At 45.0% G+C, this 26,602-nt stretch overlaps 1 protein-coding gene across 2 annotated transcripts in view; it reads right to left on the reverse strand.

Annotated features, from left to right (window-relative positions):
* Positions 1-26,602, reverse strand: part of LOC126175165 (facilitated trehalose transporter Tret1-like) — a 194,208-nt gene that overhangs the window by 105,935 nt on the left and 61,671 nt on the right. Inside the window, exon 2 of one of the 2 annotated variants that reach the window (XM_049921753.1) lies at positions 23,594-23,749. The exons of the other annotated variant lie outside the window; for it this stretch is intronic. The gene's annotated coding sequence lies outside the window, so the exon portion shown is untranslated. The remainder of the gene's footprint in view (positions 1-23,593; positions 23,750-26,602) is intronic. 2 annotated transcript variants of the gene reach the window in all.

Consider the following 26,602-nt stretch of genomic DNA (forward strand, 5'->3'; position numbering starts at 1 on the left):
AACACTTTTCTTGTCAACTGATCCTACCGATTCCGGATGTCAGCTTCGTCCATTAACGTAATAAAGAAATTGCACAATAGTCGACACAATCGTCTTGTGGGACCCAGCAACTGTTTATCTAATTAAGATAATTCTTATTTGGACTGCCACTGCTACTCTGATGTGTGGTTCTGAGTAGACAAGGCGGGTTACTGAAGCAACTTCTTAGATATGAAGATGATCCAGGGTGATCGAAACATGTCAATTCATTAAAAATGTGCAACTACGACAGAATAATAATGTGAATTATCACATACTAATCTGTAACATAGTGCGAGATCTAGGTTAGGATGACAGGTTTGCTTGAAGTTGGTGAAGCGGTATCGAACGCTCATTAATTCCCCAATTATAGGTTACGCTCTAAAGCAACAGTTTGCTTTTAAGTTAACGAAACGGTATTTGGCCCTTCAGTTAACTCCACTTTCCAATTTTTGTCCTGCAAAATAACGCCGTAATTCTATCAGAGAAAGCAAAGGATAGGTATAGTCGTGAAACGGAATGAGCATTGTCTTGAGAACAGGCTACAAGATGAATATCAGCAAAAGTATTAGAAGGATAATGAGATGTAGCCGTATTACACGATACTGCCCCAGCTAAGGGGTATAGAAGGACTTGCCTGTCCTCAGCCGCTAGAGCAACAGTGAGGCAGCAATCGGCTGAATGAGTGTCGAAGTCTGACAGGTACATTTTTAACATGCTCAACAAAACCGCACGGGTGGCACCGAGCCTGTAGCTGAACTTGGGAGGGGGGTTCTTATTCGGACCCTCTGCCATTTTATTCACGCACATGTCAATCTCGCATCCCTTCGTGATAATGCCACAGGAGGCTGAAAAAGAATGAACACCCTTTGTCGTTTCGGATCACGTTCAAATTTCGTCCCTAGTAGTTCCACCTTATATACCAGAACAAAAACCGCGGTCTCATCACACTCCAGAGGCGTCGGATAGCGTTCAGTGGGGTTGCAGCCTCACGGTGTCCTCAGTGCAGGGTTGAACCGTCCAGAGGAGCTATCAGCGGTGTCGAACGTTGTCAACAACTTCGCCCTGCAGCTCAGGACAGTGCGAACTGTGGTTTTCGACCCCGAAATCAACGGCCAAAGGGAAAGTGTGGCCCCATTGACGCCCTTTATGCCACTTACTGACTGCTCTCCGTGTCGATTCTGAGCGGCGGGGGTCTGAAACGCTTTCCTCCGACCCATAACAACACCGCGTCACGTCAACGCTGGCTGTCGCTGTTCTGACGTCCATCGCGGCAGTGAAGGGATGGAATGTGGGTAAGAGGAGGTTCCCCCGTGTGAATGTCCACGATGGTGCTGGACAGAGTCGTTGTAAATTTCGTGCCCATGTGAGATCATTAACCCGCCTTACAGTTCGCACGAACTTCTGAGCTGTGGTCTTATTTGTCGCATATGTCGAGGACACCTTGCTGTTTGAAGCGTCACTGAGACCGAGGGTGACGTCACAGGGCGCCTCGCTTTTATACCCTTGCAGAGGAAGGTTGTAGGCACTTTTGAACCTCTCAATTACGAGGTTTCGAAAAAGTGATACTTCTTTGGGCAGTGTAGAACTTCTGTATGTTTTACCAACAAGTGACATATAACGAAGGATTAAAAATATATTTTTTAATCGAATAAAATTTTACTACACAATTTATGGCTGAATGAGATGCTAAAATAAAATAAATAATTGAAATCGTGAGGTACTTAACACGATTTATAAACCACGTTATGAAAAACTATGTTTCAAAAAAAAGAACAAAGAATTGACCCTTGACAACACAAAAATCAGTACGTCAATGTACAAAAAACCTATTGTAAGTAGAAGTAAATGTATCTGTTAGACAAATTTAGATAAAAACAGAAATGTATCAACCAAGCAAATTTTACCGTGTTTAATTCAAATTCAGTACTTTATCAAATAATCAGTTTCCAAAAGGAAAGATTCAAAAAAAATATCTTATAAGCTAATTGTTTTGCACCTAGACTTCATGCAAACGGAGCTAATTATAATGTCTTCGTAACTTGTCTTAAAATATCACTTTCAGTACTGAGCGAAACCAAACGCAGAGCCTCTCTTTAACATGGAAGTTCTAAGCCTGTGTTCGATCAAATTCAGTTTTGAAGTAGACCTTTTTCACTGCTGTTTGAAGAGGCAACATGTGATCTCGATATTGGAAAAACAAGCTTTGACGTTTTATGAGACGTGGACTGGATGAAAATAGAAATGGAACGTATAGGTCTTCAATGAAACCGAAATCATTTCAAACTGAAAAAAGTCTACTAACCACTCTTTCAACAGTCTTGGCGGCTATGCCGACTAGTGTGCCAGGCATCCGTCCGAGCGCCACTGGGAATTTGACGCGACGGACCGAGAAGATTGAGAGGTGAATGTTGACTTAATTCACATGACCTATTCACTAGAAAATTCAGGAAAATTCAGCCTAATAATCCCCTACGATATAGGCTAATTGTCCGTACATCGCTCACCATTATGAGGGAGTCTTCATCATAGTATTAAAACAAAGACATTTTTTACTCAATACTCTTGTGGGGAAAAGGGGGGAGGGAGCTCTGGGGCACGAGATAGCCTAGTGTAAATAACTCCCCGAACAATGTACAGCACCGGAACCCAAGGTTGCTCTGCAACTAATATTGATCTGGAGATGTTCCGTAACCGAACAAAACCAGTTATTGCAGCGGAGAAAGTGCAGCAGTAGGTTGTAATAAAGGACGTTACACAAGTCACAAGTAGTGTAAGGTGGGATTCAACGAGTCGAGGTTTTCTCCCTTCAGACTTTGCACACCATTTGTTTTGCCGTTAGTTTTTTACTGATAAGCGACACATATTCACACTCGATACAGATAACTGAAACGAATGTTTTCTTAATTAAGCACTTGTTGCTCGGTCATTATTATCAGTGCTTATGAAGTTATATTATCAAACTGAGACGTGGTCCAAGACTGCGTTGTATCACAAGACGAGAGTGCTTTTCAGGCCGAATTTTTTTTTTTTTTTTTTTTTTTTTTTTTTTTGATGAGAGCCCTTTTGCGTCGTAATTTCTGGGTTTCCTGTATACTTCATTCATTTATTTAGCCACACATTAAAGCATTTCCTATGAAATGCCAAATAGGTCGGCAGACTAGCTGAGGTAGATCTGAAAATGTGATGATATTTGCATTTTGTTGTGTTCTTCAGTTCAAAGAGTGGTTTGATAAAGCGCTAAATGCTTGGATGAGTGGAGTGGCTTGTACGTTTCAACAATACAGGCAGATCTCTAGGTGCAAGGACATTGGAGAGCTAAAAGTAACAAGTGGTTCCTGAAGAGGGGCAGCAGCTTTTTCAGTAGTAGCACGGGCAACACTCTGGGTGGTTGACGGATCTGGTCTCGCGTGATGGTCTTGTGCCTCTGCTACTGTGGACAGCTGACGACAGTGGGAAACTACAGCCGCTTTATTTCCCGACGACTTGCAGCTTTATGACCACACATCGCCTTGGGTAAAATATTCGCAAGTAAAGTACTCCCCAGGAGAGCTTCTGTAAAGTTTGGAAGGTAGGAGACGAGATACTGGCAGAAGTAAAGCTGTGAGACCGGGCGTGAGTCGTGCTTCGGTAGCTCAGATGGTAGAGCACTTGCCCGCGAAAGGCAAAGGTCCCGAGTTCGAGTCTCGGTCGGGCACACAGTTTTAATCTGCCAGGAAGTTTCATATCAGCGCACACTCCGCTGCAGAGTGAAAATCTCATTCTGAAAGTACTCCCCATTCGGATTGCCGGAGAGGGATTCTCTAGGAGGATGTTGTCAAGAGGAAAAAAAATGCACACCGGCTTACAAATGCTCTTGCTGTTAAAGAAGGCTTGATATACACCGTGAGCTTCGTGTAAAATAATTAATTATCGTTTTACATGTAGATGATGGTGTACAGCAAAACGTCTTCAATAAATACTTGCAGTGATGAAATGAAATAGAAATTCTGACATCGGCCGCAATCGGGCATTGAAATGAACTCAGCGCCGACAGGCGAAAATTCCTGCCAGACCGGGACTCGAACTCGGATTTCCTGCATTAAGCGAGCGGTCGTCTTAACCGCTTCGGCTATCCGAGCACGCTTATCATCCAACCCACGTTCCCAACTTGTTGCAACACTACTCAGCTAGCGCCTCCCTGTCGACCATACCCACTGCTCGCAGACTCATGCTCATTCTCACATAAGTTCGGGGGAGAGAGAGAGTGCATCCGCACGGAAAAGATCTTAATGGCCGTCAAGCCGTATATGTTTATATATGTGTGGTATCTGTTCTTTCGGACACCTGACTTATATAAATGCTTACAAGTTGCGGAGCCCGTACATACAAAATTTTCAAATGCTCTTCCTATCTCGGGATCTCAAATTAAGTATACACTGGGGCCCCATACAAGGCAAACGGATTAGAGTGATTATTTTAGAATAAAATTTAGGAATTAAGTGAAACAAAACGCTGAAAGAAAATAAAACAGTGTTTTCACATTTGGTTTCAGAGTCATTAGCAACTGTCCTTGAGAAGCCAGGTACCTCCAAGCAAACTACTGTGCGTCACGTTTAAGTTTCGAAAGCGGCATACGAAACGCGAAAATTTGCATTTAACTACAAATTACAAGGAAAATGAGATCCAGGTAGACCACGGAAGATGACTGGACTAAGATCGGAACAGGCGAGTGACCTACTGCTTGAAATCAAGACAAAGAAGCATACGAAACACTCTTCCAGTGGAAGACACCGTGCCTCGTGAGCTTATCACCCAGTGAGGGCTGTACTAAGATCAGACCGAGATAAATAAAAAAAAAAGAAACACAGTATAATTGCGAGTATTCCTGCAAACTTAATTGTGCATACAAATAGGTTTTCATGAGTGGTTTGCATCAAAATATGTGACGTAAGGGATTGTCTTTTGATTACTTATGTGAATGCGAGGTGTCTGTCCTTCGAAAGAATAGACACCACGAGGATGCCGCAGGTGGGAAACACTATATCTTAATGGAAGGGGATCAATACTTTCAGCTGCTGCGGGTCATTAAGCGGTATCAGCAGCGAGGAACTAAAATCTGTACCTGACAGGGATTCGAGCCCGGGATCTCCTGCGTGCTAGGCTGGTGCTTTAACCACTACGTCATGTTGGACACAGCGTTACCGCAGCTGCACGGGCTACGTCGGTATGCCTCACAGCCGATCCACACTCCCGCAGGGTGCCACCTATCCGCAATCCCTGTCCATTATACTCCTGTTCGTTAATCAGAGATTCCCATAGGAGATTGGACGTCTTTTCGTGCATTCGCACTGAAAAAAATGGACCCCAGTCAGGCTTATCAGCTATGTGAATGCGAGGTGTCTGTTCCTCGGTGGAGTGCGGATCGGCCGTGAGGAGTACCGAGATAGTCCGCCAAGGGACTGTAGACCCTTTGATATAAATTTCAACTAGCTTCCGCTACCTGTTCCTGAGAAAAAGGCATCCCAACAGAATGCCGTGTACACTATCTAGTCAAAGTAATGAGACTACCAGTCAAAAGCCTGAATAACCACCTTTTACAGTGCAGACCGTTACGATAGGTGCACTAAGAGTCAATGAAGTTCGGAAAGGTACCGACAGGGATGCGGAGCCAAGGCGACTCCAATTCCATGGCCAACTCAGCTAGATTTCTCGATTGAGGATCCATAAAGGGAAGAGCCTGATCGAGGTGGTCCCACAGATTCTCGATTGGGCTTAAATTCGGCAGTTTGACGGCCTGGTGCCCTTCGAACCACGCACCACTGCGAGCTGTGTGACACGTTGCGTGATCCTGCTGGTAGATGCCGTCGTGCCGAGGAAAAACAAACTTCATGTTGGGGTGGACTTGGTCCGCAGGGACAGACAGCACACTTGTGTTGACCTATTGTGCATCCCAGAATGACGACATTTCCCATGAAATTGCACAAGAACATTTCCCAGACCATAGTGCATGCAGAGTGTTTATCTTCAGACGTTTCACGCTCTACATGCCAAATGGTCTCTGTCCGATTGAGCATAAAACGTGGTTCATCTGAAAAATCCATCTATCTCCACTCAGCGGACATCTAGTTGCTGTATTGGCGCAAATTCCAACCTCTGTCCCGTATGAACAGCAGTCTGCAAGAGTACATGAAACGAGCCGATTGCTGCGGAGACCCATACGCAGCAACGTTTCGCTGAACGCTCGTTGAGGAGACATTGTTGGTGCCTCCGTGCATCATCTGGGCGGTCAGCTGCTAAACAGCTCCACGTCTGTTCGCCCGTACAAATCTCCACAGCCTTGCTTCACACTGGTCATCTATGCCCAGTGGTGCATCACAGTTACCACGGGGCTGGTTTTGTAAAGCGCCATTTTGCCATCCACTGTATACTTCAGGATGGTGGAACGCGAACAGTTTACAAACTTAGCCGTTTCGGAAGTTTTCCCACCCTTGGTCCGAAAGCCAATGATCGTGCCCTTTTGGACGTTACGCAGATTGCTCCGTTTCCATATTACAACAACGGCTGTACTGTTTTCCGTGTCCCCAAGGCACTCTTTGTTTACCCTCCACTGCTAGTGTTGCCACCTACCGTCTGTGAGTGGTCATTACATCTTGCACCAGAGGTAGTGATATGGTTAATGTGACTGGCCTGTCTATTCTGATTGCCTTGACTCAGATGCTTACATTTTTTACGCTGCCAAGGCACAGTAGACATTTGTATTTGACGTAATTTTCACCTTGATGCTCTGCCAGGCCCTGGGAACAAGTGGTCTTAACAGACGGAAGGCACAGTGATCCTATAAAGGTTCCGTTTTTACCGATTGAGGTAGTACGGAACTCTAAAAAAAATCAGAGAATATTGTTGCACAAGTGAACAGAATCTCATAAGCTCTACGTAAAATTTCAGCTATACTTTGTCGGAAAGTAGGGTAACGTAAGTCAGAAGGACGACCAATCAGACACATGTGATGTTTAGTGCCAGAGCATGTAGGCGTGGGAAGCTGTAGTTACAGGCTTTTGCAACACGCCAGCGGAAAATCCGGCTTCGGTTCAGGTGTCGCACACGGCCTGACTTCACTACTATAGCCGAAGCGGCCACCACCCAGGCACTAGCGGAACGGAACGCCGCGTCTCGTTTGTTTGCGGCCGGAAGCTGAAGCCGGAATCAGCGAGGGCGCCGACCGCGTGTGTGAGCCGATCGCGATAGTAGCAGGTGGCAACTTGACGGTCAGCTGCCTCGTCTAACTTTCTCCTTTAATGATATGTCAGTATAACACTCGCAGAAATCTTGAATGTATACAGAACTCATGGAAGAAGGGCTGGAAGAGCTGTGCTTGCGGTCGATAGCGTGGTTATTCGAGAAGGAGCACTTGCTAGCTGCTGCTTTTATCTAGTTGGACGACCCTCCTGACATCCACCTCAACTGATTTAGGAACACCACAGAAAACATAGATCAGGAATGCCGGATGAGGATTTAAATTCGCTCCTCCCTAATTAGAGTCCAGTGCCTGAACCACTGCGTCAGTTCGCAAAGTCTAGAAATAAGCACCCTCAGATGACATCAGGGTAATGTTTCTTTATTTATTCATCCAGGGATCATCTGACAATAGCATTTGTCATAATAACACAATGAAAACAGATCGCTCAAAATATGCATACTATACAAGGTGCTTCTGGAACTCCGGTGACTGGTTTCAGAAAATAAGGAAAACAAGAGTTACAACCAAAATACATCGTCTTCCCCGCCTCCCTTCGGTAGAAATTCATGACAAATTAAGCCCTCGGTGTCAGAAAAGGCCATAAACTTGGTCTTAACTTGGAACCCGTCAGGTCGCATTTTAGAAAATGAGGAAGGCTACAAACGCTGTGTCACACACTGTCGCTTGGTCTCCGAATAGTATTGGTAGTACACGGTCTCTTTTCCTCTAATGATTAGGATATCCAACAACGCGTGACCACGGTGCTTCCAGCAGTTCCACAAAAAGGGTTTGGTGACAGTTTCCAGCAGCTTTTACAACCGACGTCCGTTTTGCTCGGAAACTGGTTGAGATAGTCCTGCATTGACTCACAGCGACAATGCCTGTCGGTTTTCAAACCGTTGATATTGACTGTGCATTGCAGTCGTCTATCGTCCTTGGGGGTTAAGGCCTTTTTACTATCGCAGTTCAAAGGCCGCATTACGCAGCTGCGACTGATGCACCATTCCTTGAAGACTCGTCGGACAGTTCAAACCGATACACCAGCAAATGGGGCAACTTCATTAGTGGTGTGGTCGTGGGCACGTTCAAACTTGGTAGTGTCTTCTGTCATTCTGTCACGTCCTCACGCTGCCCCTCTTACTGCGCTGGCACACACACACGCACGCACCTACACCACTGCAATGAGTTACGTCAGCAGCGTAGGTCATAAAAACTCCTTATACTTCTATACTATCTACGGCGCTGCAAAGCGATCAGTGTGCACTTTTAAGGGGATGACTAATATTTTGTACGGCGAGCTTACGTAGATGAAGTGGATAGATACAGATGAAGACGTAGGTCAGTCCCATTGTACGTATATACCTGCAAATGAAGCCACGAAAGCCTCTTCGCTTCAGCCGTTCTTGGTTGAACACCTGTGTACACGATATAATAGCTTTAGTGTCAGTGAGCATTATTTTTCCTGGACTTGTTTGTGCTCGGAATGTTCTACGGGGTGTGTCTTTCGTTTATTTACGTACTTCGGCAGTTACTTTGAGTCTGAGTAGGTTGAACTGTTCAGCAGATAATGACTGTACAACGGACCAGCCACATTAATGTGACCATGGATAATGTTCGACGTCAACGTGGAGTAACCACACACAGACAGCAGATGGCATCACTAACAGCGGAGGGTATATAACGCGTATCGGAGGAAAGCGGGAAAATCCACCATCTACCCCTCCCGGATGATGAGCTTCGCCCTGACATCTACCCTTCCTACCAACTCCAACCCCATCTTCCTGCCTCCTCCTCATGGCTCCCTCTCCTCCCCCTCCCTCTTCCTGAGCGGCTTCCCCCTCCTACTCCCCCTCCCTCTCTTGTGCCCCCTTTCAGTGTCTCTGCACTCCCTCCTGCCTTGTCTTGCCTCATCATCTCCTGCCCCACGTGTCTCCTGCCTCTTAGTGTACCCGCTGACGCCCCTACTCTCTTCATCCCGCCGTTTCCCCTGTTGCCCTTTGCTCTCCCCTCCTTTTCCATCCTCTCTGCCCTTTCCCTCGGCAGGTCCCTCCTGGCAGTTTTATTCTTCGTCGTATGTGCTCCAAGTGGGTTTTAAGTGTGTTTTTCTGGAGTGTTTTAATACTGTGGCTGACTTTTAACCTGTGCATGTGCATCCAGTGTCTTCTCTGTGTTTTAAGAATCGCCAACTGTGTATTTTTAAACTTTATGGTAACTTTTTAACTGTCCTTCATGAACGTCTCCATGTCAATGTATTTTTACCTCCATTTTCTCCCCTTACTCTGTTTTATGTTCTCCTTTTTTATCGCCTTATGTATGTAACATATTATTCTTGTTTTAGTTGTCATGTCACGGGATTGAAGAGCGGCGGATTGTGCCGCTGACAACACGGTTTCAGAGATGGTTACGGACCAATAGTCGTGCAACTGTTGACAACTGACCGCCCAGATGAACCACGGAGCTACCAACAGTGTCTCCTCAACTAACATTCATCGAACATTGCCCATATGGGGCAGGGGAATGAAATCACAATAAGGGAAAAAAAGAAGCGGGAAACAGTGCAGTCGTTGTCGTAAAGAGGAAACAGAAGGGAATTCTTTTGGCCAAGGGTGGAAGGATTCCGAAACGGCTAAGTCTGCTGCTGTGGCTAAAGTAAACCGTGCATGGCAAACTGGCGCTACCCAAAACTGGCGCCGAGTCAACTGTGGTGCACCATGGGCCATAGATGACAGATGAAAGACGGTTTCGGAGATGGTTATGGACCAATAGTCGTGCAACTGTTGACAACTGACCGCCCAGATGAACCATGGAGCTACCAACAGTGTCTCCTCAACTAACATTCATCGAACATTACCATGTATGGAGCAGGTGGCTGATGCACCCATGATAGATGTTTTCCATCGGAGACAAGGCTGGAATTTGCATGGCAGTATCACAGCTGGAAGTCCACTGAGTGGCAACAAGTGGCGTTTCCAGATGAATCAATTTTAAGCTCCATCGGACAGATGGCCATTGGCATATAAGGCGTGAAACTCTGGAAGCAAATCCCAGCATGTGTTACGGTTTGAGAAATGGCATTCCCTGGCGACCTCCTCTTTGTGCAAGGCACAATGGATGAACACAAGCGTGCTTCTATCTTCAGGGACCATGATCAGCCCTACATGCAGTTTGTTTTTTTCCTCGGCACGATGCCATCGTCTATCAAGACAATGCAACATGTCAGACAGCTCGCAGTGTACATGTATGGTTCGCAGAGCACCAAGATGATTTTACCGTACTCCCTTGGCCACTGATTTAAAGCAATCGAGAATCTGTTGGACAACCTCAGTCGTGATATTCGTGCCATGGATCCTTAACCGAGGTTTTCCAGGCTCCCAGGTAGATGCCATTTTCCTTGGCTTCCGGAAGGCGTTCGATACAGTTCCATACTGTCGCCTGATAAACAAAGTAAGAGCCTACGGAATATCAGACCAACTGTGTGGCTGGATTGAAGAGTTTTTAGCAAACAGAACACAGCATGTTGTTCTCAATGGAGAGACGTCTACAGACGTTAAAGTAACCTCTGGCGTGCCACAGGTGAGTGTTATGGGACCAATGCTTTTCACAATACATATAAATGACCTAGTAGATAGTGTCGGAAGTTCCATGCGGCTTTTCGCGGATGATGCTGTAGTATACAGAGAAGTTGCAGCATTAGAAAATTGCAGCGAAATGCAGGAAGATCTGCAGCGGATAGGCACTTGGTGCAGGGAGTGGCAACTGACCCTTAACATAGACAAATGTAATGTATTGCGAATACATAGAAAGAACGATCCTTTATTGTATGATTATATGATAGCGGAACAAACACTGGTAGCAGTTACTTCTGTAAAATACACTCCTGGAAATTGAAATAAGAACACCGTGAATTCATTGTCCCAGGAAGGGGAAACTTTATTGACACATTCCTGGGGTCAGATACATCACATGATCACACTGACAGAACCACAGGCACATAGACACAGGCAACAGAGCACAATGTCGGCACTAGTACAGTGTATATCCACCTTTCGCAGCAATGCAGGCTGCTATTCTCCCATGGAGACGATCGTAGAGATGCTGGATGTAGTCCTGTGGAACGGCTTGCCATGCCATTTCCACCTGGCGCCTCAGTTGGACCAGCGTTCGTGCTGGACGTGCAGACCGCGTGAGACGACGCTTCATCCAGTCCCAAACATGCTCAATGGGGGACAGATCCGGAGATCTTGCTGGCCAGGGTAGTTGACTTACACCTTCTAGAGCACGTTGGGTGGCACGGGATACATGCGGACGTGCATTGTCCTGTTGGAACAGCAAGTTCCCTTGCCGGTCTAGGAATGGTAGAACGACGGGTTCGATGACGGTTTGGATGTACCGTGCACTATTCAGTGTCCCCTCGACGATCACCAGTGGTGTACGGCCAGTGTAGGAGATCGCTCCCCACACCATGATGCCGGGTGTTGGCCCTGTGTGCCTCGGTCGTATGCAGTCCTGATTGTGGCGCTCACCTGCACGGCGCCAAACACGCATACGACCATCATTGGCACCAAGGCAGAAGCGACTCTCATCGCTGAAGACGACACGTCTCCATTCGTCCCTCCATTCACGCCTGTCGCGACACCACTGGAGGCGGGCTGCACGATGTTGGGGCGTGAGCGGAAGACGGCCTAACGGTGTGCGGGACCGTAGCCCAGCTTCATGGAGACGGTTGCGAATGGTCCTCGCCGATACCCCAGGAGCAACAGTGTCCCTAATTTGCTGGGAAGTGGCGGTGCGGTCCCCTACGGCACTGCGTAGGATCCTACGGTCTTGGCGTGCATCCGTGCGTCGCTGCGGTCCGGTCCCAGGTCGACGGGCACGTGCGCCTTCCGCCGACCACTGGCGACAACATCGATGTACTGTGGAGACCTCACGCCCCACGTGTTGAGCAATTCGGCGGTACGTCCACCCGGCCTCCCGCATGCCCACTATACGCCCTCGCTCAAAGTACGTCAACTGCACATACGGTTCACGTCCACGCTGTCGCGGCATGCGACCAGTGTTAAAGCTTGCGATGGAGCTCCGTGAGCCACGGCAAACTGGCTGACACTGACGGCGGCGGTGCACAAATGCTGCGCAGCTAGCGCCATTCGACGGCCAACACCGCGGTTCCTGGTGTGTCCGCTGTGCCGTGCGTGTGATCATTGCTTGTACAGCCCTCTCTCAGTGTCCGGAGCAAGTATGGTGGGTCTGACACACCGGTGTCAATGTGGTCTTTTTTCCATTTCCAGGAGTGTATCTGGGAGTATGCGTACGGAACGATTTGAAGTGGAATGATCATATAAAATTAACTGTTGGTAAGGCGGTTGCCAAGTTGAGATTCATTGGGAGAGTCCTTAGAAAATGCAATCCATCAACAAAGGAGGTGGCTTACAAAACACTCGTTCGACATATACCTGAATATTGCTCATCAGTGTGGGATCCGTACCAGGTCGGGTTGACGGAGGAGATAGAGAAGATCCAAAGAAGAGCGGCGCGTTTCGTCACAGGGTTATTTGGTAAGCGTGATAGCGTTACGGAGATGTTTAGCAAACTTAAGTGGCAGACTCTGCAAGAGAGGCTCTCTGCATCGCGGTGTAGCTTGCTCGCCAGGTTTCGAGATGGTGCGTTTCTGGATGAGGTATCGAATATATTGCTTCCCCCTACTTATACCTCCCGAGGAGATCACGAATGTAAAATTAGTGAGATTCGAGCGGGTACGGAGGCTTTCCGCAGTCGTTCATCTCGCGAACCATACGCGACTGGAACAGGAAACGGAGGTAATGACAGTGGCACGTAAAGTGCCCTCCGCCACACACCGTTGGGTGGCTTGCGGAGTATAAATGTAGATGTAGACGTAGATGTAGAAATGTAGCGCAGCTGGCCATGGTACTGGTGTTGGCGTCGCTCCACATCCATGTCGGTACCTTTCAGAACCTCAGCGACTCCCTTCCTCCACATCTACCATCTGTGCAAAAGGTGGTTATTCATGCCTTTGCTGGACTAGCTTTAGAGTCAGTGAAACACCGTTTTTCTTGGACTTTTTTTGCTCGGCACATTCTACCGACTATGTGATTCCGTTTTTGGCAGACTTTTTCAATTGTTTTGAGTCTGAGTAGGCTGAACTGTTCAGGCAATAGTGATAATAATTACGTCAGCCTATATACAAATGCGTGTGCATTTTGCACAAAATTGTTGCTTGCTTATTACGGTCAGTTAATGTCTGTCAGACTGGACACTAAAAGATCATGTTTGCGAGATTTGGAGGCTCATCGACAAAGGAAAAGCTTCACGCTTTTGCTTACCGTGTGAGGCTTGGTAACAGTGGTTGTCGACATGGCTTTGTAAGATATAAGAGAACGTTCGATCTATGCGCAGTGCTAAAACGCCTTAGTGGCGTACGTTGCAGTATGTACTCTGGGAATGAGAACTGAGGAAATCTGAATACAGCTTCGAGAGCGTTGACTGAAGGCAATAGGAATAGTATTACTAATTATAAAATACCACGACGCATCCAGTTTCTGAAGACCTGTTGCGTTTCACAAGTATTCAGAAGTTTGGTGGACTAAGGGCCTGGTACTTTATTTTTGATTCAATGGATCTAACTGAACAGCGTTTAGCTATTACGTATCGATTTTTGGTGTTCAGTTTGCGTTTTTGGAATTGCGTAGATTATGTATTTATTTTTGTAGTGTGAATGAATCCTTCAGTTGCATTAAAGGTTCTGATTTATTTTTTAGTGATCTGGCGCTACAGTGCATCTCCACACCCCTGAATTCAAAACGCACATTTTTGTCATACCTGTAAATGCATTAAACCAAACTATCTGTAATTATTCCTAAAACCGACCGGACATTAATTTCATTAAAATAAATCAATTTCCATATGCACCGTGAGATAAGCAAAATGGTTCAAATGGTCAAATGGCTCTGAGCACTATAGGACTTAACATCTGAGGTCATCAATCCCCTAGAACTTAGAACTACTTAAACCTAACTAACCTAAGGACATCACACACATCCATGCCCGAAGCAGGATTCGAACCTGCGACCGTAGCGGTCGCGATGTTCTAGACTGAAGCAAAATGGTAAAATAAGTTTTTACATAAGTGGTAAAAACAAAATGCGAAAGCTATGGTTTAGTGTCTACAATACACCATATTTGTAGAGTTTGCACTAAAATTCATTTTCGTTTCTCCCTCCTAGTAATATAGTTAGTTTTTGAGACCAATGATTTTAGTACAGTATCTATAAATGTAGTGAGTGATAATCACTGATCCATAATTTTCGTTTTCACCACTTTGCTGATTTCGTGATACACATAGAAAGTGAAATTGTTTTAGTTTAATGTGTTAATGTGTGATTTTTTTAGAGCAATTATATATGGATGCGACAAAAATTCAGAGACGTCAGTATAGTGCATTGCAGCAAATAAAGCAAAACCTTTCAATACTGCGGAAGGATTCATTTATATTACAAAAAAATTGTAGTAAAATCTCGAGTCCTTCGATCTGCTCGAAGATGGACGTACGAAAATTGTATAGACTGTGGTTAAACCTTACGTAAGTATCCACTGAAAACTTCCTGTGGCTGAGGATGATTTGTGACAATGAAAACGCGTAGCAATAATAACATTTTTCGCATAGCAACTGATGTTGGCATAATATGATTTTTGATACGTATAAGCTGTGAGGCACCACGTGCTGGAAACACTTTTAAAAAATTATCTCTTTACGTATCCCGATTGTGCCAAGAGAGCTGATTAGGAGAGAGACTACGGGGAAATTCCATGCTCAAGCGACGTAATCATTACAAAAATGCTTATTTGTTTCTGTCCCATTTTGTGCAGGCGAACAATATTTGCGGATTTTGTTGTGTTTGTGTTATCACAGAGGGGAGTTGGATCCACTCCAACAAGGTGAAGGTGTCCTGGGAGACTACAGTGTTTGAACTTCATATTGACGTAATAGGGAAACACGATTAGAATAAATAATGATGGACTTGTGCCTTCAATGTATCTAACGAACATGCATCCATCTGTAGACCGTGGTACAGGGTTGGGTTGTTTGGGGAAGACCAGACAGCGAGGTCATCGGTCTCATCGGATTGGGGAAGGACGGGGAAGGAAGTCGGCCGTGCCCTTTCAAAGGAACCATCCCGGCATTTGCCTGGAGCGTTTTAGGAAAATCACGGAAAACCGAAATCAGGATGGCCGGACGCGGGATTGAACCGTCGTCCTCCCCAATGCGAGTCCAGTGTGTTAGCCACTGCGCCACCTCGCTCGGTAGACCGTGGTACAGAAATGTCAGGAAACAGAAGAGTGGGGTAATCGGAAAGTTGTCCAAGTTCCGTATCGGCAGTCACTCCAAAACAGTCAGGCACGTTAATGTGTCCATTGCTTTAACCTTGCATAATGTTGCATTCTGTTGTAGGGAGAGAGAGAGAGAGAGAGAGAGAGAGAGAGAGAGACAAACAAGGTGTCGAAGCCACTTGAGGAGCAATCAGGCGGTTCGAGCGCACAGGGCGCCGCCAGGTGTCGGCAGGAAAGACACTGCGCTGCAGCTTCCATACCATCAGGCTGCGGAGCAGTTATCAGTGCTGCGGTCGACGACTGTCGATAACACTGGGTGTGTTACTCGGCGTAAACAGCGGCGGCTCCTGCGGTGAGAGCGTATCGCTCGCCGGCCAGCAGCCGCGCGTAATTAACTCGCCGCCTGCCACAGGGAAAGCTCTCGTGTTTTCCCGGCACCGCCCCTTTCCGCAGCACAACACAGAGATTACGGCCGATTCCGTCAACAGGGTCGGAACTGCAGCATCAGACTTCCACGCCCCGCTAGTTTCAGGACACGTAAGTCGATGAATTACGGGCACACTCCAAAATTAATTTGAACCAGTTTCTTTTTACACAGGGAGATGTAGTACAGGGTTATTACAAATGATTGAAGCGATTTCACAGCTCTACAATAACTTTATTATTTGAGATATTTTCACAATGCTTTGCACACACATACAAAAACTCAAAAAGTTTTTTTAGGCATTCACAAATGTTCGATATTTGCCCCTTTAGTGATTCGGCAGACATCAAGCCGATAATCAAGTTCCTCCCACACTCGGCGCAGCATGTCCCCATCAATGAGTTCGAAAGCATCGTTGATGCGAGCTCGCAGTTCTGGCACGTTTCTTGGTAGAGGAGGTTTAAACACTGAATCATTCACATAACCCCACAGAAAGAAATCGCATGGGATTAAGTCGGGAGAGCGTGGAGACCATGACATGAATTGCTGATCATGATCTCCACCACGACCAATCCATCGGTTTTCCAATCTCCTGTTTAAGAAATGCCGAACATCTTGATGGAAGTGCGGTGGGGCACCATCCTGTTGAAAGATGAAGTCGGCGATGTCGGTCTCCAGTTGTGGCATGAGCCAATTTTCCAGCATGTCCAGATGCACGTGTCCGTAAACTTTAAACCGTGAGATTGCACAAAACACGTTAACTTTTGGTGAATTGCGAATTTGCTGCACGAATGCGTGAGGATTCTCTACTGCCCAGATTCGCACATTGTGTCTGTTCACTTCACCATTAAGAAAAAAGTGTTGCTTCATCACTGAAAACAAGTTTCGCATTGAACGCATCCTCTTCCATGAGCTGTTGCAACCGCGCCGAAAATTCAAAGCGTTTGACATTGTCATCGGGTGTCAGGGCTTGTAGCAATTGTAAACGGTAAGGCTTCTGCTTTAGCCTTTTCCGTAAGATTTTCCAAACCGTCGGCTGTGGTACGTTTAGCTCCCTGCTTGCTTTATTCGTCGATTTCCGCGGGCTACGCGTGAAACTTGCCCGCACTCGTTCAACCGTTTCTTCGCTCACTGCAGGCCGACCCGTTGATTTCCCCTTACAGAGGCATCCAGAAGCTTTAAACTGCGCATACCATTGCCGAATGGAGTTAGCAGTTGGTGAATCTTTGTTGAACTTCGTCCTGAAGTGTCGTTGCACTGTTATGACTGACTGATGTGAGTGCATTTCAAGCACGACATACACTTTCTCGGCTCCTGTCGCCATTTTGTCTCACTGCACTCTCGAGCGCTCTGGCGGCAGAAACCTGAAGTGCGGCTTCAGCCGAACAAACCTTTATGAGTTTTTCTATGTATCTGTAGTGTGTCGTGACCATATGTCAATGAATGGAGCTACAGTGAATTTATGAAATCGCTTCAATAATTTGTAATAGCCCTGTACATCTCAAGCCCACTGTTCGTTAATACGTTTGCAAACTTGAGAAAAGCAAGTTTATGGCGCCACCTGTTATGAGTTAGTACCACGACTTGTAGAATCAGCGGCATCATGCTGAAAGCGCCAATCGATCTACGGCAGCCGTTTACAGTCGATTGGCATTGCCTACACCCCACCCTGAAGCAAGGTCGAGTGTCTGAAATTTAAGTGCAATTTATTTCACGTATACTTTGCACTAGAATGAAAAATAAAGAGAGTATTCCATGTTTCATCATATCTAATTTTTGTATGATAGATAATATTTTATTCACATAATTATATGACGTATAATGTGTGAACTCGAAGTACATGCGAGGAATGACAGTGGCTTAAAATCGTGAGGAGTTTGTTGAACAAAGAGGTGAGGAGAATGGTCCAAGTGAAGAAGAAGAATCTACCTACAGTACAGGAGAGGAAGAAGATACAGATGATGATACTGAAATGGAGGACGCTACTTTGAAAGAGCACTTCGTTATTACGAACATGTTTCTTCTATTTTCTAATCAAAACCGCATGAATATTATGTTTCAACAATAAAAACTTTGCTTCATCAGGTTACCTTCCATTCGGAAAGCAGTTGCACTCAGCGACTGTTACATTGAGTTGACTGCAGCAATCAGTCGTACTTTTTAAATTTTATTATGCAGATTTAGATTTCGGCGAGAAGCTAGCCATTCTCAATGCACTATTATTTTCGCTCAAACCATAGTATTCAATAAACTGTGGGTGAAGCCCGATGAACAGGGACTTACGTGCTTTGAGCGAAAATAATAGTGCTTTGAGAATGGCTAGCTTCTAGCTGAAATCTAGATCCGCATAATAAAATTTAAAAAGGACGACTGATTGCTGCAGTCTATAATATACAAGACAAAAACTTTGCTTATTTTGATAATGCCAGAATTTTCACTTTTTCGCGATAGTCATCCGTTTTTATTTTCCAGAATAAATATAATTTTTCATAGTTCAGTAATATACTATTTTTTTTCTTAAGCAACTCAGTTAAATTTTTGCCATTTATATGAAAAGACAAAAAAGTTATGGTTTTCAAAAAGCAATGTTCTTCAATTTTTCCGATTTTTGAATTGTTCGATCTTATGTTTTGGTTATATGACTCATACAAATACAAAAATTAAGCTTTTGAGATGTCATAAAACTTTTCGAGTAAAAATATTCGATAGGTTATTTATTATAAAAATTGTTGTCGCTGGGATGCGATCAAACCCAGTGAGTCAAGAATTTCACTTCACAGAAGTGTGTGAAGTAAGGATTAAGAACCTGTTTCTTCATTCTAAAAATTTTTGTGGTTACGAAAATGTTATGAGAATCAAAGATAAATTGAGATGTGTTCTGATAAAAAAGGGCCTAAGGCAAGCTAACAGGTTTTCTCCTTCACTGTTCAACCGTAGAATGTCAACTCATGATCAGTAAGGTTTTCCTCAACTACGAAAAGTGTGAGTGCAATTACTAGCCAACCACCATTCGTTGAAACAGTGCGCTAAATATTTCAAATGTCATACTTAAGTGTGGAATAACGACGCTTTTCCAGACCATTGGTGGACGTTAACACGAGGGGGTTACTGATCAGTTGGTTTCATCTCTAACGAAACATACAAAATGACGTGTAAAACTACGGACGAAACTAACTTTTCACATGACGAGCCACTTTCAGGCAACGCAGCTCGATAAAATTTGGACCTCACATAGGGAGAACCCCTACAATGTAGCACAGAAGGTAACTGAAAAAATTACACGATGAGGCGAACAGAAATGACTCTTTTAGTCAAAGAGAATAATTACACTGAAGTCACAGCGATTTATGACGGTCCCCTGGGCATTAAAACAGGTGGCACCGCATGCTCAGCAACGTTCTCCCATGCTGGCAACAAAGCTGGTAAGAGCGATCCATCTCTCCACCAGTGCGGTTGAGAACTGCCGGATGGTCATTGCAATACGTCTCCCCAACGCATTCCACATGTGCTCGATGGGATTTAAGTGGGAGGGAACGGCCGAATATTCTCTCGCTCCAAGAGGTTCTTCAACTGCGCTTTTTGACGCGGTCGCGTATTGTCGTCCATAAAAATGATGTCAGGGACGAATGCAACCATGAAAAGACGCACATCGGAAAAGAGTACAGTGTCACATTAACGTTGATCAATGAGTGCACCGTATTCAAAAGAGGTCAGTTCGGCCATGCAACATTATGTCTACCCACACAGTTACACCTAGATCACCAAATCGTTCATGTTGGGCACTGTTACTGGGTGCATTAAGTGTTCTCACCTCTCATCCAGTATTGTCGAAGATAATCGTTTGGGTGGTCCAGATGTCATGATGTAGGGAGGTGTACTCTTGCATGGGAGTGCTGATCTCCAAATCTATTTATATGTATTTGCCTCAGTGTGTTAGTTCGTATTATTTCTCTGCGTTTAACAGCCTACTTGCAAACACATCACACTCGTGGGCTGTTCGGAAAGAAAGTTCCGATCGGTCGCGAAATGGAAAACACAGTGAAAATAAAAAATATTTTATTTGCGACAGTTTGCTACACGTTCCAGCTACTTCTCTGCACAGTCACGGCTATGACTTAGACATCTGTCGTTGCGTTACCAACTTTCCAATACCTCGTCATAGAAGGCAGCCTCCTGTGCCTTCCGCCACTTCTCCACGTCGGCCTGCAGTTCGTTGTCTGTGCCAAAAATGTTGTGTTCACAGCTAGCGGTACAAGTCAGCAGCGACGAACATCGTACGGAGCCCAGTCTGGGCTGTATCGTGGCTGATCAAACACTTTCCATAGAGAAAAGTGCAGGGACGTCCTCATTGCATCTACAGTGTGCAAGCGAGGACTGTCATGAAGAAGGAAATGCACGATAGGTACGTTGTGTAGGGGTTGCATGACATCATGCGAAACCTCGCAGCGGGCACCCATACTTGGCGGGAGACACTACTGTTGTAGGCAGCTTTACGTGCTCACTGTGTGCTCACAAGGCTAGGGCCCCAGCGCACCGCTTTCGGATTTAGCGGTAAAGCGCCCCAGTGGATAGACCGTCAGAAACCAATCACAGGTCTAATATTAAAACATGAAGAAGATTTTCTGAATTGTGAATAAAGAGGCAAAATAGTAACTGTGAACGGTCCTACCTCAAGATATGCAACATCGAGCGAATTTGAAGAGCCACCGCGTTGTGGTTGTGTTGTTATGGTGTTGGACTGCGAAGGAAGGTATCCGTGTTCAGATCTCCCTCGCGTCATTTTTTTTTCCTGCTTCTCAAGATTATAAACTTCCCGCCCGGTCATTGACGTGTCTGTTCTCCTTTTGTAGTCTTGGTAGTTGTCATAATATACATTGGTTATAGATATGTGTCATTTGATATATTACTGTCGCAAGTAAACGTGATGAATAGTGAGAGCAGGCGTGATGCCGCATAGATCTCTCACAGAAATGAAAACAACGAATAAACTGGTGTAAACTATGTTGCGACAAAGGAATTAAAGCTTCCAAAACGGAAAGTGAAAGTAATAACATATGGTACTTGTGTAGAACAAATAGGAAGTATAGGAAGTACATACGTCTGGAGGTTCCAGCCTTGCACCTCGCTGTTTGCAAATCACGAGACGTTACACAACGACGCATACGCAAATTTGAATACAGCGAAGAGACGCGTCAGTGACCGGACGGACAGTTCATAATTTTGTGAAAAAAGGGGGACACGAGGGAGATTTGAACATGGATCTCTCTGAAACTTCCTGGCAGATTAAAAATGTGTGCCGGACCGAGACTCGAACTCGGGAGCTTTGCCTTTCGCGGGCAAGTGCTCTACCAACTGAGCTACCCAAGCACTACTCACGCCCCGCCCTCACAGCTCTACTTCTGCCAGTACCTCGTCTCCTACCTGCCAGGAAGTTTCATATCAGCGCACACTCCACTGTAGAGTGAAAATTTCATTCTATGGATCTCTGTGTTCGCAGTCCAACACCGTGAACACGTAACCACGAAGCTCGAGCTACTCAAATTCGATCCATGTTGCACATCTTGAACCCGGACCGTTTACTGTATCTATTTTGCTCCTTTTTTCACAGTTCAGTACATCTCCTTCCTGTTTTCATGTTTGATCTGCGTTCAGTTTTTGACGGGCTATCCGCTGGGCCATCTTACCGCTAAATCTGATGGTGGAGGGGGTGGGGGTGGGGGTGGGGGCATGGGGAGTTTCCCTTGTCAGAACTGAAGAGAGGGGCGTGACGCAATTTACAGACATGCTAGAGACATTGCCCAGAACATCTGTGCAAAGATTCGTAGCTTCTTAACTGTTGTTTCCATTTCGCGATCTGTCGGACTTTACTTCTCGACCAGCCCTCATTAATTACACAAGATTTGATACGTAGGACATCCGCAACTGAGGGACGTGAAAATTGGTTTAGAGAGATCCGCATCACTTGTACTAATATTTGTTCACGCTAGAAAGGACAATCACTACTTTGTAGAGGGCCACCTCCGACGTTGCCCTCCACCCAGTAGTGGTTGGCCTTTCTAGAGTGCAATGATTGGAATTCTTACACGACTGGCCAGACCGCATGTTATGTTTTACCAAATACTATAATTTATACACCTGAAGACTGGATTTTAAAATCTCGAAACCGTTCATGGTTTAAATAAATATTAGTAGAACTGAAGTGAACCTCATAATTTTCTACCTGGTGCTTTCTGCACGATCGTAACTGTACGACTAAGCGGACTACGCCTGTCCGTACAATATCTTGCATCCATACTTCAAAACATGCTTTGCTGCTCAGGCGAAATAGCAATTACTGCCTTGCTCTTGCAACATGTAGTGGGAGGCACTAACCAACCTAAAACATACTACTCCTCATAGCTGTAATTATTAGTCTGCAGATGAAGTAAATACTTACGTAATGTTGTTCAGTGCACTGTTCCCAGTCACCAATAAAAATATCTGCATTTGTACTCCCCATACCCTGCATATTCCAGAAATGGGAAAAGTGAATGAACTTCAGAATTCCAGTGTAAAAGATTCCCTTGCGGTACAACTGACCGAGATAGCACTGTAGCTATTCTTTGCCAAAACGATTTTGGACTCCATCTCTGAGGACCTCGTCATCCAGGGTATTCTAAAACCTGGTCTTCTTTCTAAGGCTGAGCAATTCCTCGAAACAACTTAAAGCATGTAGTGTAGTACTCGTGTTCTTGCTGGTTTGACGCAGCTCTCCGTATACTCTCCTGTACAACACTCATCTCTGTGTCACTACTGCAACATTTATTTATGAACCTGATTACTGTATTCAACCATCGTTTCCATCTGCAATTCGTGTGCCGTGGTTAGCCGTGCCACACGCTTCTTATCATATTATTATTATTTCCGCACTTAACTATAGCTCCTGTCTCTAAAAGCCTGTACATTGTTGTTATGATAATCCCTCTACTTACCATTAGTAGTAAGACTTTTACCAGTTCATCAGATGTCATACCTCATTTTTTACAGAGTTTGTAAAGGATGCCTCAAGAGACATAAGTACATGGTGGGTGAACTTCTGGGCACTTGTCTTTCTATGAAAAACAGCCAATAACAATTAAAATACCATTATACTCCGCTGAAAGTAACATACTGCATGAATCACGAAAGCCTTCAGACGAAAGTATCAGTACTGCTCATTGTCATTTCATGGATTCTTGAGAATACGGTCATAATCCAACAAAAATTTTGTCCGTTGTAGCAACTGATGTTAGCCGTCGATGTTATTATCGAAGTCTTCGCTCATTACACTCTCTAAATGAAATCATTACAGTTTTAATTAAATTACTGACAGACTCATATGAAATTATTTATTAATAAGACACACTATAATATCTAAACTTAGAGTCCTCTTCAACTGACAATGGCATGCATGCAACGACATATCGTTCCACGGAGGATACAGTAGAGTAAGAACAAAAAAAGATGGAATTAAGTACAGATGAATCTTTCATAGAATGAAGGAAGAAGAAGAGTATGATGGTAGGCATAAGAAAATAGAAGCTGATGTGCGACGATTGAAATTTGCTTACCGACACTTGTTGCTGTCCTAGGAGACGGAAGGGTGTGGAGTGTCACCGGTGACGGAAGATTACGTGCTTCTGCGCACGTAGGCGTTGCGTGGAATCTCCCAAATGCGAAGCTGTCGCCCGATAGCGGCCTGCGTGATGTTCTCGCCTTAGGCGAACCTGCAGTTGATTGAGGAAGTTCCCATCAGATACGTTGTAGGTGTTAGACACAGAGCTTAAACGAGATGCAACAGTCTTGTCCACTGATATTTTTTTATAAGAAGAACCTATTATATGTATCAGCATACTGACAAACTCTGGGCAGTTATGAACTTGTGCGTCGACAAACAAGATAAATTTCACTACACTTGCACAAGACGGTCCACTCACTGAGAAAACTAAAGCGTGAACCATTATTCCTTTCATTTGACCTCCTTATTGAGCTGTTTGTCTCGAAAACATTTTTATTTTTAATATATTTTATTATTTATAATTTTTTGAGTGAATTCAATTCAATTAAAGAGGGATTCATATAATGACTCATATACGAGTGTATTTATAATAGGATAACAGATGAACGGAATAGTCAGTGTCTTGAAAAGATGAACATCAACAAAAGCAAAACGAGGATAATGGAATGTAGTCGAATTAAATCGGGTGATGCTGAGGGAAATAGATTAGGAAATTAGACACTTAAAGTAGTAAAGGAGTTTCGATATTTGGGGAGAAAAATAACTGATGATGGTCGAAGTAGAGAGGATATAAAATGTAGACTGGCAATGGCAAGGAAAGCGTTTCCGAAGAAGAGAAATTTGTTAACATCGAGTGTAGATTTAAGCGTCAGGAAGTCGTTTCTGAAAGTATATGTATGGAGTGTAGCCATGTATGGAAGTGAAACATCGACGATAAATAGCTTGGACAAGAAGAGAATAGAAGGTTTCGAAATGTGGTGCTACAGAAGAATGCTGAAGATTATATGGGTAGATCACATAACTAATGAGGAGGTTCTGAATAGAACTGGGGAGAAGAGGAGTTTGTGGCACAACTTCACTAGAAGAAGGGAACGGTTGGTAGGACATGTTCTGAGGCATCAAGGGATGACCAATTTAGTATTGGAGGGCAGCGTGGAGGGTAAAAATCGTAGAGGGAGACCAAGAGATGAACATACTAATCATATTCAGAAGGATGTAGGCTGCAGTACGTAATGGGAGATGAAGCAACTTGCACAGGAAAGAGTAGCATGGAGAGCTGCATCGAACCAGTCTCGGGACTGAAGACCACAACAACAACAGCTAACAGATGACGATTGTGACAGTTACTAATTAAACAAACTGTCATTGTTGATAGTTTTCATTACCGATACTCTTACAATAAAACAAAATTTGGATTTGGAGTTTGTTTCCAATTGTCACAATTAGCAGAACAGTCAACAAAACTATATCTTCTAAACTGTAGATGAAGTAAGTTGCGTATCAGTACTCAAATGGATATTAAAAATGTATTTTTAATGTGGTACTGCGATATCATCATTTGGTCAGCATCCTTGGGCGCATCTGTATTGCTCCTCAACGCATTCTATACGTGCTCGATGGGATTTAAGTTGGGTGAGTGGGAAGGTCAGTCCATTCGCCAGTTATTCTCTCTTTCCAAGAGCTGATCTACCTGCGCTCTTTTGCGCGGTGTCATATTGTAATTGTACGTGAAAATGAAGTCAGGATCGACTGCACACGTGAAAAGACGCGAAGTGGGAGCAGTACAGTGTCACAATAATGTTACATATGACGGGAGGTGGGAACACTCAGGCGGTCTACATTTTTGGGAAACAGGTCTCCTTACATATGTGCGTCTGTTCAGGGTGTATTCGGCCCTGACTTCATTGTTATGGTTGACAGTGGGCGACCGCAGCCCACAGAGCAGGTGGAGATGCTCATGGAACGAGAGGATATTCGGCGAACGGATTGGCTTGCCCGTTCCCCCAACGTCATCCCATCAGCACTTGTGGAACGCACTGGAGAGACGTACTGCAACACGTCCACGATCCCATATCACCAACGACAAACCGCGCTTGTGGGGGGGACGGCACGCCTCATCAACCTTGTCGCCATCATGAGAGGAGGTCGCAGAGCATACACTACCGTCCGTGGTGTTCACTCATAGTGTTAAGAACCTTGTCCCGCTTTTTGTAATGTCCAGGGTGTCATGATGAATCACAGTGACTTCGCTGCAATTATTACACTACTGGCCATTATAATTGCTACACCACGAAGATGACGTGCTACAGACGCGAAATTTAACCGACAGGAAGAAGATGCTGTGATAGGCAAATGATTATCTTTTCAGAGCATTCACACAAGGTTGGCGCCGGTGGCGACACCTACAACGTGCTGACTTGAGGAAAGTTTTCAACCGATTTCTCATACACAAACAGCAGTTGACCGGTGTTGCCTGGTGAAACGTTGTTGTGATGCCTCGTGTAAGGAGAATAAATGTGTACCATCACATTTCCGACTTTGTAGCCTATTGCGATTGCGGTTTATCGTATCGCGACATTGCTGCTTGCGTTGGTCGAGATCCAATGACTGTTAGCAGAATATGGAATCGGTGGGTTCAGGAGGGTAATACGGAAAGCCGTGCTGGATCCCAACGGCCTCGAATCACTAGCAGTCGACACGACAGGCATCTTATCCGCATGGCTGTAACGGATCGTGCAGCCACGTCTCGATCCCTGAGTCAACAGATGGGGACGTTTGCAAGACAACAACTATCTCCACTAACAGTTCGACGACGTTTACAGCAGTATGGACTATCAGCTCGGAGAGCATGGATGCGGTTACCTCTTGACGCTGCATCCCAGACAGGAGCGCCTGCGATGGTGTACTCAACTACGAACCTGGGTGCACGAATGGCAAAACGTCATTTTTTCGGATGAATCCAGGTTCTGTTTACAGCATCACGATGGTCGCATCCGTGTTTGGCGACATCGCGGTGAACGCACATGGGAAGCGTGTATTCGTCATCGCTATACTGGCGTAT

Source organism: Schistocerca cancellata, chromosome 3 (assembly GCF_023864275.1).
Source record: "Schistocerca cancellata isolate TAMUIC-IGC-003103 chromosome 3, iqSchCanc2.1, whole genome shotgun sequence".
NCBI lineage: Eukaryota > Metazoa > Arthropoda > Insecta > Orthoptera > Acrididae > Schistocerca > Schistocerca cancellata.